This window comes from Pleurodeles waltl, chromosome 2_2 (assembly GCF_031143425.1).
Source record: "Pleurodeles waltl isolate 20211129_DDA chromosome 2_2, aPleWal1.hap1.20221129, whole genome shotgun sequence".
NCBI lineage: Eukaryota > Metazoa > Chordata > Amphibia > Caudata > Salamandridae > Pleurodeles > Pleurodeles waltl.
The window spans coordinates 3,713,627-3,733,392 of record NC_090439.1 but is presented as its reverse complement, the minus strand read 5'-3'; positions in this window follow the sequence as shown (position 1 = coordinate 3,733,392).

Here is a 19,766-nt window from a genome sequence, read left to right as displayed (position 1 = left end):
AACCCTTAAAACCGTGTTAACAAATAATACACTAGCATTGAAAGGCCTGTTTTCCAGGTTGAGCTGTTTTTTTTGCACAAAATGTTTTCTCTTTGTCTGCAGATGATATAACTTTCCAGAAGTCTTTTGTTAGTTAGTGAATATGCATTAGTTTTGTATTAGACAACTGGTAATGAGTTTCCCACCAGGAGGAGAAGAGACATCAAGAAGGATGATTCATGGGAAGAGCTGTCTGAATGTGGCAAAATGTGGCCGAAGTATCTTTTCAAGTACTTGTGTCTGTGGTTCATTGTAAAGATGTGAGAAACTGGGGAGCTTTCCTACTCCCAGGGTTTACTGAAATCCTACAGTATATTGTGAATGAAAAAAGAAATACATGTTTCCATCAGTAATATTGTGTTTTTATATTTGTGCATGTTCCTGCAAAAGGGACCACTTCTCTCATTAGCCTTTTCGGGAGATTCATCTCAGGGTGTCTTGAGACCGTATCTGTCTTTGTGAGAGATTGTTTTGAGCCTATTCCCTGTTTTATTAGATGTATGCTGATTTATAGCTTAGGGTACTTTCCAGCTTAATATTTTCTTTATTGGGTGTGCAAGTAATTTATGCTTATGCATTTATACTCTTGTCTGAAATCTTTACTGGGTTTCTGAACTGACACCTTAATTCTACTCTAACTTGATTTAATTTACATTAGGAAATTCCTTTATGGAACATGTCTGCTGTATTATTACAATATTATCTATTGTACTTTCAAATATTGTATTATTCCTTATATTAAAACATTGATTATTGGATTATATTAATTTCAGACGCTGATCCTTAAAAGACTCAAAGTCTGATTTAGATATTGGTAGACTGGTTACTCTGTCACAATGGCGACAGATATCCCATCTACTGAAATCTGAATCCCATAGGACATAATGGGATTTAGATTTCAGGAGACAGGATATCCGTCACTGTTATACCAGAGTAACCCATCCGCCACTATCTAAATCAGGCCCTAATACTAATAAAATAAATAATTAAACCAAATAATAGATCAATAAATCCTATAACTCATACAGGTTCTTTTGACTGTTTAATGATATTATAGTTATATGGTTTGATATAGATGATTGCTTCACATAACTTCTCCTTGTTGACAAACAACAGTCCATACAACCAGTGACAGGGGTTATTTATTAATTATAACCCGGAGATTAACATATAGAAAACCTCGCTCCGTCACTGGCAACATAAAAGAGTATGTCAAACATAGACTTCAAAAACTTCCTTAGCAAAACATCGACTACCAAAATCTCAGCCACACATAAATGTCTCCCTAAAACAATTTCGACCTGCACCTAAATCTGCTATCTAATGCGCGCACCCCAAATGCCAGAACGGGAGCTCCAATGCTAAATTAGCCTGGTCAAAAAATAGAAGGAAAGAGAATCTGGCTGGATTTAATAGATGTAGGTTGAATGTTTTATAGGTCATTTGTATAAAATGTTGTGGTTTTGACACTCTATATGTTGTGGTCAGTGGCTTTGCAAGGAACTCTTGCTCACCGTTAATGCACAGCACATTAATGCGGCTCCTTTAGCAGTCTTGGGTTCCTGTGGGCTCCTGCATCACCTACCTCAGTCCTTTTGTGTACAAGACACAGTGGCATCCCCAGGCACCACTTTCCTCTTCTGTGCTCATCGTGGCTTGATCAGAGTAGCAGTAGGGATTATGGAGTGAGTTCCTTTTGTGTGCTGTTGTCTTGCCAACACCACATGCAGGAAGATTTCTCTTACCCTCATAATCTTAAGAAACTCCATAATGCCAATTAAAAGCTATGTCCTGGCACTTGTTATGAGAGTCTTCCTGGGAAGAGAAATATATTTGTCATTGAGTGAATTTTTATTTACTTGTATGCTTTCCAATCAAAAATGGCCGAACCTTTCATAGATTTCATCACATTCTGTTTTGCTCTATAAAAGTGGAGCCCATTTGAGTCCAGCGCCAGTTGCTCGATCACTGGACTCTGTGGAATTTCCACCTTCTCTAGTTTCTGGTTGGTTTTCTTGTGTTCTTCACCTTGCTGCTTGGTGTGACTGTTGGAAGGGTTTTCTGGTCTCTAGTTTTTTCCTTCCTGCTGGATATTATTTCCTGGAGCACTATTAGACCCCCCATTTCAATCTTGCATCTGGCACTGCCTCTGGGGGTAGTAGGCAGTTCTGACGAATGAAGAAAACGCTCCAAACATCGTCAAGAAGACCAGCTCTTGACAGGTTTTCTAAAAGAGGGGTTTGCAATCTCTTTTTACATGGACCCCGACATGAATCAATGTGACTGCATATCATTTGCTCTTTACAGAGCCCTTGATGATCTTGCTGTCTACAGCACGATTCTCAAATCAATAAAAAAAGCTTGACGTTTTAATATTTGGATTTAGCAGGGGCCATGGTGGATAATGGGGAAACAGAAGATGTGTAGATGTGCTGCATGAATAGACATCCAACAAAGAACCCTCCGCTCAAGACTGGCACCCCGCCTTAGAACACCACCATACAAGAAAAAGACTATAGGTGGTACATCCTTCTCCGTCCAAGCAGCCAAACTATGAAATTCATTACCCCCAACTATAAGAGCCACAGATAACTTTCTTGTCTTCAGAAAACTACTCAAGAGTTGGCTCTTTCCTTCATAACCACCTTTTTCAAACAACTATGAACTGCATATGCCTATGTGGATAAATATTTTTTTCAGATTATATGTATATTTCTATTTAGTTTCTTTGGAAAATATGTATTGCTACTATGTCATAACAATAAAATACACACACACTCTTTAAACCTGTCTTACTAAGTATTTTTTTACCCATGATTCTAATTATGTATTGTATGTGCATATGTGTGTGTATGTATATATATATATATATATATATACGTATATATATATATGTATGTGTATGTGTATATGTTGTTTCTGTGCTTGGCATGTTCGTGGATCATTGCATGGCTCCTGGTTTTTTTGGGTTGTTATACTAGATATCTATGAATTCCTGCTCTCATCTTATCACACTTATCTACTCATCACTCTTATGTCATGTCTCTATCAAACTATCCTCCATTCTCACTCTGACTCATCCCAAATCCCTTCTACCACTTTCATCTCCTAAATATCTCTGCCTAAGCTCTTCCCTCCACATCTAACTCACCAAACCTCACTCTACCTCTGTGACCTCCCACACAACCCTACTAAATTCTCCTGCATTCATCTCACCCTGCTACTATGCTCTCCCTAACCCTTCCACATACTCTTCCCCCTCAACCCCCCTTTACTCATCCCAAGCCTTTGGGTTGAGTAAATGAAGGATATACTCCCAATTAACACCTCTGGATTTATTTCCTCCTCCACCCCTCCATTACTCCAGTCTAACTAACAAACTCTCATATCCGCGGTTCAAATTAACTCATAATAATACTAAAACTGTACTCATTATTTAATGATACTAATCCATCACTAATTCTTGTTAGGTTCCAGAGTAGCGTGCTACTCATCGAAAAGCGCTTCGATTCCTCGTCAGGGGTAGTAAGCGCTTTATAAATACGTTTACAATTACAATTACATGACTGAGAGTATTGATAAGTAACAAATTAAATGGGCACACTAATGAAGGCTAAAACAGAGGCAGCAACTGTCACCAGAATGCATTGGCAAAATCCAACCACAACAATGAGCTGTCCTCCTTTTAAAGAAGGCTTATACAGAGGACAGCATTGAAGAGCTGCAGCACCATCTGTCTGTCCTTATCACCCTGGAAGTGCATTGTTTCTCCTCACTCAGATAGAACCTTTCCATTTCTGTTTCTGACCCCTACTAAATTTCTCCTCACCTCAGGCTCCATTTTACCAGCCACTTCCTACCGATCCTCCTTGCCCTGGACACTGGTCACATCCAGGGTAGGCCTTCCTTTAGCTCCTGGATGCACTGAGAGAACTTGAGTTTATGCCTGTGATGAATTAGAGGCCATTTGAAATAGTGGGTGCAGGCTGCTCCTCATGCTGCCCTCCTAACTGAAACCATTGAAGCAAGGTAAATCATCTTGTATCACGTTTTCTCATTTTAACCCTGAAATGTAATTTCCTACTGATCATGAGAGTGGAAGTTGCCTAGGAGGAAATTCTAAAAGAACAGTAGGATGCCTCCTTCTGTAAAAATAAAAGAACAATGATCTCTATGATCTAAGGAAAAAAACTGGGATCAGGTGGAGGGGTGAGAACAGAAGGGTAACACAGGGCAGGCACTTTTTTTCTTTTGCTGTCACGGCAGCAACCTACCAGGCTCTTTGTTGCTCACCCTTGAATGTGCAGGGTGCCAATCTTGTGTAAGTCAGAGCCATTTCCAGACTAGAACTCGCCCGAGTGGTTCTGTCACCTTTGGGGTCCAATGGAAGCATGACCGGGGTTTGGACTGTGAACCCCTGCTCAAAATTGTGGCATCTTTCAGCCTAGGTGGAGTAAGTGAAATCTGGAGCTTTTGAGGATTGTGGTTTGGTTTAAGTTTCCTCATTCAACTGCATCTCTGCATTGCATATGTTGCCATATGCATTACTGAGCCATCTTTGATTACCTCCTTATTTCAGTGTGTACACACACACACATACACACCCTCACCACCCCTCTGCATTGGCTGGTGCTGTGTAGCTGCCTATATATTTTAGTCCTAACTATAATTTTAATAATAATGTGTACACCTATTTCGCACACCTCCTGTAGGAAAATGCCTCTGATGGCATGGTTACCCCCTAACATTGTGCCTATTGTTGATGCTAGTTATGATTGAAAGTGTGCTGGGACCCTGCTAAGCAGGCTCCAGCACCAGTGTTCTTTCCATAAACTGTACCTTTGTCTCCAAAATTGGCACAGCCCTGGCACACAGATAAGTCCCTTGAAATGGTACCCCTGGTACCAAGGGATCTGTGGCAAGGGAAGGTCTCTAAGGGCTGCAGCATGTATTATGCCACCTTAGGGGCCCCCTCAATAAGCACATGCACACTGCCTCACAGCTCGTGTGTGCTGGTGGGGAGAAAAAACTAAGTTGACATGGTACTCCCCTCAGAGTGCCATGCCCACAACCCACTGCCTGTGGCATAGGTAAGTTACCACTCTAGAAGGCCTTACAGCCCTAAGGCAGGGTGCACTATACCACAGGTGAGGGCATAGTTGCATGAGCACCATGCCCCTACAGTGCCTAAGCCAATTCTTAGACATTGTAAGTGCAGGATAGCCATAAAGAATATATGGTCTGGGAGTTTGTCAAACACGAACTCCACAGTTCCATAATGGCTGCACTGAATACAGAGAAGTTTGGTACCAAACGTCTCAGCACAATAAATCTACACTGATGCCAGTGTGGGATTTATTGAGACATGCACACAGAGGGCATCTTAGAGATGTCCCCTGTATAACAGTCCAACTACTAGTGCTAGGCTGACCAGTTTCTGCCAGCCAGCCACATCCAGACGGGTTTATGGCCACCTGGGGTGAGTGCCTTTGTCACCCTGTGGCCAGGAGCAAAGCCTGCACTCGGCGGAGGAGCTGCACATCACCCCCTGCAGGAACTACAACACCTGGCGGTGAGCCTCAAAGGCTCAAGCTTTGTGTTACAGCGCCCCAAGGCACTCCAACTACTGGAGATGCCTGCCCCTCCGGACACAGCCCCCAATTTTGGCAGCAAGTCCAGAGGAGATAATGAGAAAAACAAGGAGGAGTCTCCTTCCAGTCAGGACAGCCCCTAAGGTGTCCTGACCTAAAGTGACCCCTGCCTTAGGAAATCCTACATCTTGTTTTGGAGGATTCCCCCCAGTAGGATTAGGGATGTGCCCCCCTCCACACAGGGAGGAGACACAAAGAGGGTGTAGCCACCCTCAAGGGCAGAAGACATTGGCTACTGCCCCCCAGACCTAAACACCCCCTAAATTGATTATTAAGGGGTGAGCCTGAACCCTGGAAACCAGATTCCTGCAACATGAAACAAGAAGAAGGACTACTGACCTGAAAGCCCAGCAGAGACTACAGAGATGACAACTGACTTGGCCCCAGCCCTACCGGCCTGTCTCCAGACTCAAAGAACCTGCACAGTGACGCATCCAGCGGGACCAGCGACCTCTGAGGACTCAGAGGACTGCCCTACACCCAACGGACCAAGAAACACTTGTGGACAGCGGCTCTGTCTAAGAAACCAAGAAACAACCATCTTTAAAGGGACTCCAGCCTCACTCCGTTAGCGTGAGTCCCCAACACTCTGCACCCGACGCCCCCGGCTTGTGTCCAGAAGAGCCAACATTGCAGAGAGGACCCCCAGGTGACTCCCACATCATGGACACCCTGAGACGACCTCCCTGCACCCCCACAGCGACGTCTGCAGAGAGAATCCGAAGGCTCCCCCTGAACGCGACTGCCCAGTAACAAAGGAACCCGACACCCACTTTGCACACTGCACGCGGCCGCCCCTGTGCCGCTGAGGGTGTATTTTGTGTGCCTGTTTGTGACCCTCCAGTGCTCTACAAAAACCCCCTGGTGTGCTCCCCGAGGACGCAGGTACTTACCTGCTAGCAGACTGGAACCGGAGCACTCCCATTCTCCATAGGCACCTATGCTATTTGGGCACTACTTTGACCTCTGCACCTGACCAGCCCTGTGTTGCTGGTGCAGGGTATTTGGGGTTAACTTGAACCCCCAACGGTGGGTTGCCTATGTCCCGGAGACTGAACTTGTAAGTGCTTTATTTACCTCAGAAACTAATCAATACTTACCCCCCCAGGAACTGTTGATTTTTGTACTGTCCACTTTTAAAATAGCTTATTTTCATTTTTGCCCAAAACTGTGTACATTACTGTTTTAATTCAAAGTTCCATATTTACCTATGCCAAGTACCTTACAATTTATATACTTATTTGAATTCTGAATCTTGTGGTTTCAAAATAAATTAAGAAAATAATATTTTACTATATAAAAACCTATTAGCCTGGAGTTAAGTTTTTGAGTGTGTGTTCTCATTTATTGCCTTTGTGTGTACAACAAATGCTTAACACTACCCTCTGATAAGCCTACTGCTCGACCACACTACCACAAAATAGAGCATTAGTATGATCTAGTTTTGTCACTATCAACCTCTAAGGGGAACCCTTGGACTCTGTGCACACTATCTCTCACTTTGAGATAGTATATACAGAGCCAACTTCCTACATTGGTGGATCAGTGGTGGGGTCTAAGACTTTGCATTTGCTGGACTACTCATCCAATACCTGATCACATGACAAAAAATCCAAATATTGTAATGAGAACTTGATTTTTGCAATTTGTCTAGTTTTTTTATTTATTTTTAAAAGTCCTGCTAGGGCCTTGTGTAAGTCCCTGTTAGCATTTCTTTTTAAGTTTAAAAGTTTGTAACAGTTAGGATTTAAGTTCTAGAAGTAGTTTTTAGTTTCTCAAAAAGTAATCCCAACTTTCAGAGTCATAATGAGTCAAACAGATGAGATGGTGATGGAACTCAACCTCACCCCTTATCTGCATCTAGGGATGTCAGAGTTAAGGTCTCTCTGTAAAATAAAACAGATAGAAAACTGGGTCCAACTCAAGCTCCAGGAGCTCTTGGCAGAGTTCACAAGGGACCACCCCTCTGATATGGAGGATCCTCCTTCAGATGGGACATTAGTGAACAGGAGGATGAACTCCTGCCTCCTATCCTAAATAGGGAGGACAGGGTTCCTAGTACCCTGTCCTCAAAAATCATTGTCAGAGAGCCTGGTTCTTCCACAGGGGAGACTAGTACCTCTGTAAACAGTGAGGGCAGCCTCAATGAAGAGGACATCCTTTTAACAAGGATGGCCAAGAGATTGGCTTTGGAGAAGCAGCTCCTAGCCATAGAAAGGGAAAGAAAAGAAATGGGTTTAACTCCCATAAATGGTGGCAGCAACTTAAATAAGGTCAGAGAGAATACTGACATCCTAAAAATCCCCAAAGGGATTGTAAATAATTATGAAGAAGGTGTTGACATCACCAAATGGTTCACAGCTTTTGAGAGGGCTTGTGCAACCAGAAAAGTAAGCAGATCTCACTGGGGGGTTCTCCTTTGGAAAATGCTCACTGGAAAGTGTAGGGATAGACTCCTCACATTCTATGGTAAAGATGCAGAATCCTATGACCTCATGAAGGCTACCCTGATTGAGGGCTTTGGATTCTCAACTGAGGAGTACAGGATTAGGTTCAGGGGGGCTCACAAATCCTCGAGCCAGACCTGGGTTGATTTTGTTGACTTCTCAGTCAAAACACTAGATGGTTGGATAACTGCCAGTGGTGTAAGTGATTATGAGGGGCTGTATAATTTATTTATGGAAAAAACATCTGTTAAGTAATTGCTTCAATGACAAACTGCATCAACATCTGGTAGACCTAGGTCCAATTTCTCCCCAAGAATTGGGAAAGAAGGAAGACCACTGGGTCAAGACTAGGGTGACCAAGACTTCCACAGGGGGTTACCAAAAGAAAGGGGTCACAAAGCGTCCCCACGGAAAGGGTGGTGAGACATACAAGAACAAAAACAAAGAGTTTTCTACAGGGCCCTAAAAACCTGCTCAGGAGGGTGGGCCCGAGCCTCTTTGCAGTCCACAAATGGGTATAAGTGTAAAAACTATGATCCCAAGAAGGCCTGGTGTCACAACTGTAGATAGCATGGACAGCAAACTGGAAACAAGACCTGTCCCAAGAAAAGTCCCACAACTACTACACAGTCTCCAGGTGGGATCAACAGTGTGCCCAGAGCAAATCAGGGTCAACACTGAAGCTACTTTAGTCTCAGAGGGTGGGGTGGATTTAGCACACGTGCTGCCTGGCCACCTAACATGCAAAAATACAGGCAGCAACTCTTGATAAATGGGAATAGAGTAGAAGCCCTGAGGGATACAGGTGCCAGTGTCACCATGGTGACAGACAAACTGTTTTCCCCAGGACAGTACACAGCTGGACAGACCTATCCAGTCACAAATGTTGACAATGAAACTGAAGTCCATCCCATGGCAGTGGTAACTTTAGAATGGGGAGGTGTTAGAAATGGGGTCTCTAGTTGGCAGTCGGTTTGCACCCTGCCTAAGTAGGGACCCTCACTCTAGTCAGGATAAGGGAGATACCCACTCAGATAACCCCTGCTCACTCCATTGCTAGCTTGGCACGAGCGGTCAGGCTTATCTCAGAAGCAATGTGTAAAGCATTTGCTCATAACACACAGTAATAGGTGAAAACACTACAAAAGAACACCACACCAGTTTTAGAAAAACAGCCAATATGTATCTACATAAAACAAGACCAAATATGATACAAATCCAACATACAGTAAGAAAAATATGAATTTTGCAAGATTTACTCAAAACTACAGATCCTTGAAGTCGATAGCTCCACCTGGGGCTATCACGGCATTGTGATCAACAAAACCAACAGTTCAGGCCGGACGTTGCATTGCGGGCCAGCTACGGTGTCGGGAAGACCTGCAAACAGTACCATGGATTTGCAGAGCGTCGTGATCCTCGCGGTGAGCTCCGGAGAGCGGCGTTACTAACGTCGCAGTGTCGGTTCCGGAGTCGGTGCAAGAGTCATCGGCCCCTTGAAGTCACACGCGGTGCAGATCAAACTACAGGATGATGAAGTCAGGTGCGCCGGCGTTGATGACGTCGGGGCTGCGGTGCGAAGCGGGATGATGCAACGTGCAGTGCCCACAGGTCACGGTGCAGGCAGCGGCTCGGTGACGGCGTCCAGCGGCGTCGGTGAGACATGGGCTGCGGTGTGAAGCTGGGTGGTGCAAAGTGCGGTGTCCACAGGTCACGGTGCAGGCAGTGGCGTCGTCATTGCAGAAGCGCTGTCGTCGGTAGGCCCAAGCTAGCAGTGCGGGACAGTGCTTCGTGACCCTCACAAGAGATGTCCACAGGCCATTTCTGCAGGCAGGAAGCCTGGTGACGAAACAGGAGTTGGTGATGCTGGCATTGGTGGACCGGGGCTGCGGTGCGGGATGGGACGGTGCTTTGTGTACCTCACGAGCGGTGTCCACAGGCCACGGTGCAGGCAGCGGCGCCGGTCTCAGCAGGTGCGGCCTCACCGGGGATACCCAGGCTGCGGTGTGAGCAGGCGATGCCAGAGTGCGGGGCCCACAGGTCGTGGTGCGAGCAGCGGCTCGGTGAAGTCGTCCGATGACAGCGTCGGTGAGACCAGGGTCGCGGTGCGAAGTGGGGCAATGCAACTCTTTGCGGTGTCGGCAGGTCACGGTGCAGGCCAGCGGCGTCGTTGGCGGCGACGCAGTGGTTTCTCCACTTAATCAGCACAGAACACACAGTTCCCAGTGCTGCAGGTCGAGGAAACTGAAGTCTTTGGTGTCCCTGAGACTTCCAACTGGAGCCAAGCTCTACTCCAAGCCCTTTGAGAACTTTCTCAAGCAGGACACACAGCAAAGTTCACCATTTGCACTCTTTTCATGCAGAAGTAGCAACTGCAGGCCAGTCCAGCAAAGCAACACAGCAAAGGGACAGTACTCCTCCTCCAGCTCTTCAGCTCTTCTCCCTGGGCAGAGGTTCCCCTTGATTCCAGAAAGATTCTAAAAGTCTGGGGTTTTGGGTCTTCTTCTTATACCCAGTTCTGCCTTTGAAGTTGGCATACTTCAAGGCAAAGTCTCAAGTGTTTGCAAGATCCTTCCTTGACAAGGCCAGGCCCCAGACACTCACCAGGGGGTCGGAGACGGCATTGTGTGAGGGCAGGCATAGTCCTTTCAGGTGTGAGTGACCACTCCTCCCCTCCAGCACAGATGGCTAATCAAGATATGCAGGCTACACCCCATCCCCCTTTGTGTCACTGTCTAGAGGAGAGGTGTGAACAGCCCAACTGTCAAACTGGCCCAGACGGGGGAATCCACAAACAGGCAGAGTCACAGAATGGATTAAGCAAGAAAATGAGAAAATGCCTACTTTCTAAAAGTGGCATTTTCAAACTAACAATCTAAAAACCAACTTCACTAAAAGATGTATTTTTAAATTGTGAGCTCAGAGACCCTAAACTCCACATTTTATCTGCTCTCAAAGAGAATCTGCGCTTTAAGGATATTTAAAGGCAGCCCCCATGTTAACCTATGAGAGGAATAGGCCTTACACAGTGAAAACCGAATTTGGCAGTATTTCACTGTTAGGACATATAAAACACACTAGTATATGTCCTACCTTAAACTTACACTGTACCCTGCCCATGGGGCTACCTAGGGCCTATCTTAGGGGTGCCTTACATGTAGTAAAAGGGAAGGTTGAGGCCTGGCAAGTGGGTACACTTGCCAAGTCGAATTGGCAGTTTAAAACTGCAAACACAGACACTGCAATGGCAGGTCTGAGTCATGTTTACAGAGCTACTAATGTGGGTGGCACAACCAGTGCTGCAGGCCTACTAGTAACATTTGATTTACAGGCCCTGGGCACCTCTAGTGCACTTTACTAGTAAATCAAATATGCCAATCATGGATAAACCAATCAACAGTACAATTTCTATAGGGAACCCTTGCACTTTAGCACTGATTAGCAGAGGTAAAGTGAGCAGAGACAATAAACCAGCAAAAGCAGATCTCAAAACAATTGGAGGAAGAAGGCAAAAAGTTTGGGGCTAACCCTGCAAAAAGGTCCATTTCCAAAACAACCACCTCACAGCCTAAAGCCAGGGTAGGCCAATCAGTACCTTGCTGGACTTCCCTGCTCAGGGCGATAGAACCTGGACAATGGCCCACTACTGCAGGAGCTCTTGCCAATTCTACTCCTCTCTGAACCCAGGTTGATCCCTTGGTCAATACTCTCAGGGCCCACTGAACTAACCTTGGGGGACCTCTTCTCCTCATCTGAGAACTCCATCTGTGCAGCACCTAACCTTACCTTGCTCACAGATGCTTCCCAGTAGGCAGACAGTTCCACCAGAGCCAACAGTGTGATGTGGCCCATTTCACCCCTGGGGTCTGACTTAATTCCCCCTCCCAGGGAAAACTCTGACCACAAGGATAACAACCAAAAGAGGCCACTGCCAGCTGTCAGTGTCAAGAGCCAGGACTCAGGCCATGCTAGGGTCTCTAGCCTCTGTGGTTTTAAAAAGTGGGGGACAGTAAACCCAGGTGACTTGCACCCTTTTTCTACTTCTCTTCCCACCAGCTCAGAAGTGGTGTCTTGAGACTGGTCACTCACCCTTGGGTCTGTACCCTCAGTCTGAGCAGGGGACAGAGGTGGGCTCTCCCTCCTCCTGTCCCTTGTGCTGGGATCCAGTACCCTCTGCCTTGGAGTGGTACCCCCAGACAACTGAACTGTGAGGGTGCCTCTGGGGGCCGCCTCTCCCAGTTCCCCTGACACCTGGGGCAACTCATTACCCAGAAGGCAGTCTATGAGCATCTGGGGACTGACTATGGCCTGCCTCTGGGTCACCTCCCCACCCCACTCTAGGGATACCAGGGTCATAGGATGGAAGAAGTCCTGCCCATGGGCTGGTGTCACCCTACACACCTGGCCAGTGTACTATTCTGGGGAGACAAGCCTTTCCACCATCATTGTATGGCTAGCCCCACTGTCCCTCAGAGCAGTGACTGGGACCCCATTCACTGTTACCTGGTGTAAGTGACGACTCCCACCCTCAGGGATCACCAACTCACCCTCTCAGTCAACCTCCCAACTAAGGGATATAAAGGCATGGTCTATGACCTGCCCCTGGGGGCTACCTCACCCTAAGGCGACATTAGCCATCTCAGTAGAGGGGCCACCAATGTGGGTTGTCTTAGGACAGACAGAGTCCCCTTTCATGTGTCCTAATTGGGAATACTCAAAGCACCGGGGTTGAAAATGGGGTGCCTGGGCCACCACCTACAAGAACCTCCCTCCTTCCTGTCAGAAGGAGCCTGGGACTCTTTTTTTCCCTCCTTATCCTGGGACCTGTCTGCGTCCCTTGACTTCCCTCTCCTTCTTCAGGGAATCCTGCCCACCTTTGGCTGAGTCTCCCCCATAAACCTTCTTGTGGACCCTGGTACTCCCCAGCGATCTGTCTCCATAGAAAGCTTCCTGGGGTCAGGCAGCTTACTATCAGTCAAGTGCTGGTGCAGCTCTGCAAAGCACAGACTAGACAAGTGCTCCCACGCAATTAAGTTGTGCAGCCCCTGAAAATCTGTCACATTACTGCCCTTCACCCAACCATCCAGTGCTCTGCAAAATGAATCTACACACTTTAACCAGGTTTGGGACTCAGTTTTCTTACTCTGCCTAAACTGATCCCTGTACTTGTCAGGAGTGAGACCATACCGAGTGAGAAGGGCCTCCTTCATGTCAGCGTAGGTGAGGTTGTACCCCTTACCCAAAGCTAGCAAAGTGTCCCTCCCCTCCTCTGTGAAGTGGTTCCACAATCCTGCTCCCCAGTTTTTCTCAGGGACCCAATTCATGTGGATGGACGCCTCATATCCCTGAAACTACCAACCACCTCTGTATGACACCTCCCTTCTTGTACTCTCTCACTACATTTTTAAGAATGTGCACAGTTCTGCCTGACTGCACTGAGGAATTGCTGCCAGCATCCTGGCTGGACCTGCTCCTCACATCCAGCTCTTTTACTTTAATCTCATGATCCAAAAGCATCTTTCTGGCTCGCTGCGCCCTCTGAGCCTCCATTGTTAATCTCTCCAACTCAATCTGATACCTCCTGGCTTCTCTTCTGACCTCCAGCTCCTCTGAAGTCAGTCCTTTTGATCTACCACTGCTGCTTGGCACAAGGGGTACCTCCCCCCCGGTAGCTCCTGCACCCTCAGTACATCTTCCCTAGAATGTGTGTCAGCAGACTCTCCATTTGGATCCTCAGACTGCCCACTGGCAGTTCTGGCTGCTACCCGGGCCCTCAGTGCCTTCTGTAGCTCCTCCTTCTTGGTGAGGCCACTGATCTGAACTTTGAGGTTTTTACAAACTGCCTTCAGTTCCTTCATGGAATAGGTTTCCAACCTATCCTCCTCAAAAAACAAATCCTGGGATGCAACTGAAGATGCTCTTGATTGAGACATGATGTAGTTGGGTTTCACTTGAACTCAAGATCCAAAATAGGTAAAAGAGAAAAAAATCAAAAACAAAAAACTGTATGTGGCACGTAATGGTCTGCGATATGGTAGTAGTGTACACAAATCACTGTAGGTCAAGTGCAAATGCAAGTCCTATTTTCACCGCTGCCAACCAATGTTAGAAATGGGGTCTCTAGTTGGCAGTCGGTTTGCACCCTGTTCAAGTAGGGACCATCACTCTAGTCAGGATAAGGGAGATACCTGCTCAGATAACCCCGGTTCACCCCCTTGGTAGCTTGGCACGAGCAGTAAGGCTTATCTCAGAAGCAATGTGTAAAGTATTTGCACATAACACACAGTAATAAGCAAAAACACTACAAAAGGACACCACACCAGTTTTAGAAAAACAGCCAATATGTATCTATATAAACCAAGACCAAATACGATAAAAATCCAACATACAGTAAGAAAAATATGAATTCTGCAAGATTTACTCAAAACTACAGTTCCTTGAAGTCGATAGCTCCACCTGGGGCCATTACGTCATCGTGATCAACAAAAGCAACAGTTCAGGCCGGCCGTGGTGTTGCGGACCAGCTACAGTGTCGGGAAGACCCACAAACAGTACCTTGGATTTGCAGGGCATCGTGATCCTCGCAGTGAGCTCCGGAGAGCGGCGTCACTGGCGTCGTGGTGTCGGTTCCGGAGTCGGTGCAGGAGTTGTCGGGCATTTGAGGTCACACGCGTTGCAGATCGAACTCCAGGCTGATGAAGTCAGGTGCGCCGGCGTGGGTGGCTTCGAGGCTGTGGTGCCCAGGTCAGCCTTTGAAGTTGGCAGACTTCAAAGCAAAGTCTCAAGGGGCATATTTATACTCCGTTTGCGCCGAATTAGCGTCGTTTTTTTCGATGCAAATTCGGCGCAAAACTAACGCCATATTTATACTTTGGCGTTAGACGCGTCTAGCGCCAAAGTATGGGCAAATAGCGTAATTTTTTTGCGTGAACGCCTTCCTTGCGTTAATGAGATGCAAGGAAGGCGTTCCCGTCTAAAAAAATGACGGCGACGCAAATGCGTCGTATTTATACTCCCGGGCAAAAATCACGCCCGGGAGTGGTCGGGTCAAAAAACCCTGCATTTGCGCCACTTTTTAACGCCTGGGTCAGGGTAGGCGTTAAGGGGCCTGTGGGCTCAAAATGAGCCCACAGGTGCCCTCCCATGCCCCCAGGGACCCCCCCTGCCCACCCCAGGAGGACACCCAAGGCTGGAGGGACCCACCCCAGGGACATTCAGGTAAGTTCAGGTAAGTATAAAAAATGTTTTTTTATATTTTTATTTTGGCATAGGGGGGCCTGATTTGTGGCCCCCTACATGCCCAATGACCATGCCCAGGGGACATAAGTCCCCTGGGCATGGCCATTGGGCAAGGGGGCATGACTCCTGTCTTTACTAAGACAGGAGTCATGTAAATGGCGTCTGGGCGTCGTTAAAAATGGCGCAAATCGGGTTAAGACGATTTTTTAGCGTCAATCTGACTTGCGCCATTTTAAGATGCCCTAACGCCATTTTTCCCAACGCCGGCGCTGCCTGGTGTACGTGGTTTTTTTCCACGCACACCAGGCAGCGCCGGTCTGCTTGCGCCGGCTAACGCCATTCAATAAATACGGCGCCCGCATGGCTCTTCAGAATGGCGTTAGCCGGCGCAACATTTTTTGACGCTAAACTGCGTTAGCGCAGTTTAGCGTCAAAAAGTATAAATACGGGCCCAAGTGTTTGCAAGCTCCTTCCTTGTCCAGGCCAGGCCCCAGACACTCACCTGGGGGTCAGAGACTGCACTGTGTGAAGGCAGGCACAGCCCTTTCAGGTGTAAGTGACCACTCCTCCCCTCAGCCCAGATGGCCCATCAGGATATGCAGGCTACACCCCAGCCTCCTTTGTGTCACTGTCTAGAGGAGAGTTGTGAACAGCCCAACTGTCAAACTGACCCAGACGGGGAATCCACAAACAGGAAGAGTCACAGAATGGATTAAGCAAGAAAATGCCTACTTTCTAAAAGTGGCATTTTCAAACTAACAATCTAAAAACCAACTTCACTAAAAAATGCATTTTTAAATTGTGAGCTCAGTGTCAACACCAGGGCAGTGCGTGCTCTATTGGCGACTAGAATGCAAAAACCCAGCACTCTCAAAACAACGTAATTTAGACATTGTGCTGATATGTTGTTGTTTAAACTTTTGCATTGCAGAGTTCAATCCTGAAGACTTATTTTTAATGTGCTTACAAATGCTGTTCATTTGCAATGTATTGCTGCAGGTTTTCAGAATGTGTTAGGGTGTGGTACCTTTCCAGGGCCTTCTAGAGACTTTCCCTGCAAAATGCCTGGGTGTGGTTGTGGGCTGGGTCAAGACTCTATAAAAAGAAGCCAGCCCAGCTCCAAGTGCTCACTATTCAGAGGTCCCGGTGCAGAGCAGCAGCTACTTCCTGAGCTCCTGTCCGGGTGGTCTATTTGATCTTCCAGACATTTGACTTTCATTCTTCATTTGGAGATCCTTGTTCTGGGCGGTAAGACGGTGTTTGGGCTGGCCGCCCGACGCCGTTATCGAGAACTCTCATGTTCTTGGGCCTAATTCTTTTATGATTTGACAGAGTAATTTGCGCGTGTGAAATATGCGCTTGAGTGTTTGTGACATTTGCAGGGTGACTTGCGAATCGGCAAGATGCGCGATTCGTTTTATGGTGTTTTAACTTTGTTGTTCATTGCGCGCTACCATTTCTTGACATTTACATGGTGGCTTAAGAATCGGCAAAAGACGCGCGATTCGTTTCATTGTACTTTGATTTTGTTATTCATTGTGAGCTGTCATTTCTTGCCAGTTACATCGTGGTTTATGAATCGGCAAGACGCACGATTCCCTCCTCAAGTTTAATTCATGTTGTTTATTGTATGCCACTATTCTAAGATATTTATCATGTAATATTTGAGTTGACAAGTTATGTGATTTGTTTTTCCTGAATCCATATTGTGTTATTCATGGTGCACAATCCTTTTATGGTGTTTACTATATATATATATATATATATATATATATATATATATATCTACAATATGAGCAATTTGTGTTGAAACATTTTAAGAGTACACAGAAGATCAGAGTGTCTAGATGCAATATTGTATGGTACTAGTATGCATTCTCAAAAAAGGATTTATAAGACTGGTTTAAAATTTAGTCAGAACGTTTTTCTGATTCTCATGTAAAGGAAAATACTTCCCAGCTGTTTCCCTTCCTAATCCCCTCTTCCCCTCTTGAACTCTCTTAGCCTCTGTGATTTATCTATCAGAGTCTTGGAGCTGTTCAGTGGTGGACTTGTTGGGAACGTGCGCAGACCCCGAGGATCTGGTGACTCTGACACTCAGAGACCGTAAACTCCACATTTTTATCTGCTCTCAAAGAGAATCTGTGCTTTAAGGATATTTAAAGGCAGCCCCCATGTTGACCTAAGAGAGAGATAGGCCTTGCACAGTGAAAACAGAATTTGGCAGTATTTCACTGTTAGGGCATATAAAACACACTAGTATTTGTCCTACCTTTAACAAGCACTGCACCCTGCCCTTAGGACTACCTAGGGCCTAACCCAGGGGTGCCTTACATGTAGTAAAAGGGAACGTTGAGGCCTGGCAAGTGGGTACACTTGCCAAGTCGAATTGTCAGCTTAAAAATGCACACACAGATGCTGCAATGGCAGGTCTGAGTCATATTTACAGAGCTACTAATGTGGGTGGCACAACCAGTTCTGCAGGCCCACTAGAAGCATTTGTTTTACAGGCCCTGGGCACCTCTAGTGCACTTTACTAGTAAATCAAATATGCCAATCAACAGTACAATTTCTATAGGGAACTCTTGCACTTTAGCACTGTTTAGCAGTGGTAAAGTGCACAGAGACAATCAAGCAGCAAAAACAGACCTCAAAACAATAGGAGGAAGAAGGCAAAACGTTTGGGGATAACCCTGCAAAAAGGGCCATTTCCAACAGGAGGGGTCACTGGACTGACACAGGTGGTAGTCTCCTCTGCAATTCCAGTAGAGTGTCTGCTAGGGAATGGTCTGGAGTCCTCTGCATGGGCTGAGGTAGTGCTCAAGACCTGTGCAGCCATGCTGGGCATCCCTGAACTGTTGTGTGTCAAGACCATAGCACAATGCAGAGCACAGGGTGAAAAAGAAGTGTTGAAGTTTGGAATAATAGCCTAACCTTCTAAGAGGAAAGGAAATAAGACTGGGGGACCAGCTTCTTCACAGCACAAGAAACAGAAGCTCTCTTCTCAGGAAGATGTTCTATCCCCTGAGGGAACTGAGCCCATGGAGCTGGAGCCTTATCAGGTAGAGGTCTTGGGCCCAGGGGGACCCTCAAGGGAACAGCTGTGTCTGGGACAAAAGACTTGTCCCACTCTTGAAGGCCTTAAGACAGCAAGCAGCTGAGCAAGAAAAAGGTAATGTCAGTGGAACCCACAGGGTCTATTGGGAAGATGGACTTGCTAGCGCGCCTGGTCCTTAGCAAGTAAACTCACAAGGGGACGCGTATAGGCCGATTAACCTTTTGGATCGCATGGAGTATCCTAGCCATGTAGTGACCAATGTTATCAATATTCAATATGCCCAATCAATAACCACTAAGAGAATTTTTAATCATTAGTCAATTATATCAACATTTCATGAATACCCACAACTCAATATACGTTTTAGCAATTTTATTTCCCTATTAGTTACAATACTAGTCCATTGGTTAATTCAAACTTTATTTAATCAGCTCAGAATTAGTTCAGTAATGACCACCAATAACATAATCTAATCAGAACTTGAGAAAACATATGCTCAAATGCTTAAGCATAAGCTAACAAAGATGAATATAACAGCATTAATATCAGAGTTCAGCAATCAGTTCGTCAATCATTTGTCACTGTCAGTGTTATCCAAAGGAACCTTACCTAACCCAGATTAGAATTAGCATGTGGGACTTCATGCGAAAACAATTTTGAACATGATTTAGAACACAAATTTAGAAAGAAAAACTATTTAAACAGCGCAGTTGGTACCTAGAAAGAAAAGGCACAAATGTTAACAGTCACATTGTCATAGCTACCTATCCACAGAATGGATCAGCAACAAAGTCAGTCTTCGTCTTCAGGTCATCAATCGATCAGCAACGCATCAGGCTCTCAAGAGCATGAGCCCTAACACAGAATCTCGAATTGCATCTTCCGACATAATCAATTCACCACTCACACCTGAAGTTTGGCTCTCTGTCATGACTTTTTATTAGAGTTTTCCAGTCCATCCCCTTAATTCCTAATTGGTCAGTCAATCACCAGTTATTACCCTAACCAATAATGCTTATTTTACAAATCTATAAGTTCTAAGATTACGCCGTTCTCAGTTCATTGATTGGTTCACTGTACGATGTCTTCATCATCCGGCTCATCAGGTATCGAAAATGTTGCATCTTCTTCTTCAGTCAGTGTCTCTATTGTTCGAGTCCTGGGAAAGTACATCTTGTCTGCTCTACACAACATATGTTGCAATTTGATTCACTCATCGCCTGTCCATCGGTACACTGCAGAAAATTCTAGCTAAGCAGACTTTATTGACATAAGAAGTTCAGGGACAGTTCAATACATCAGCTTCTCTACAGTGCTAGTAATTCAGCTTCT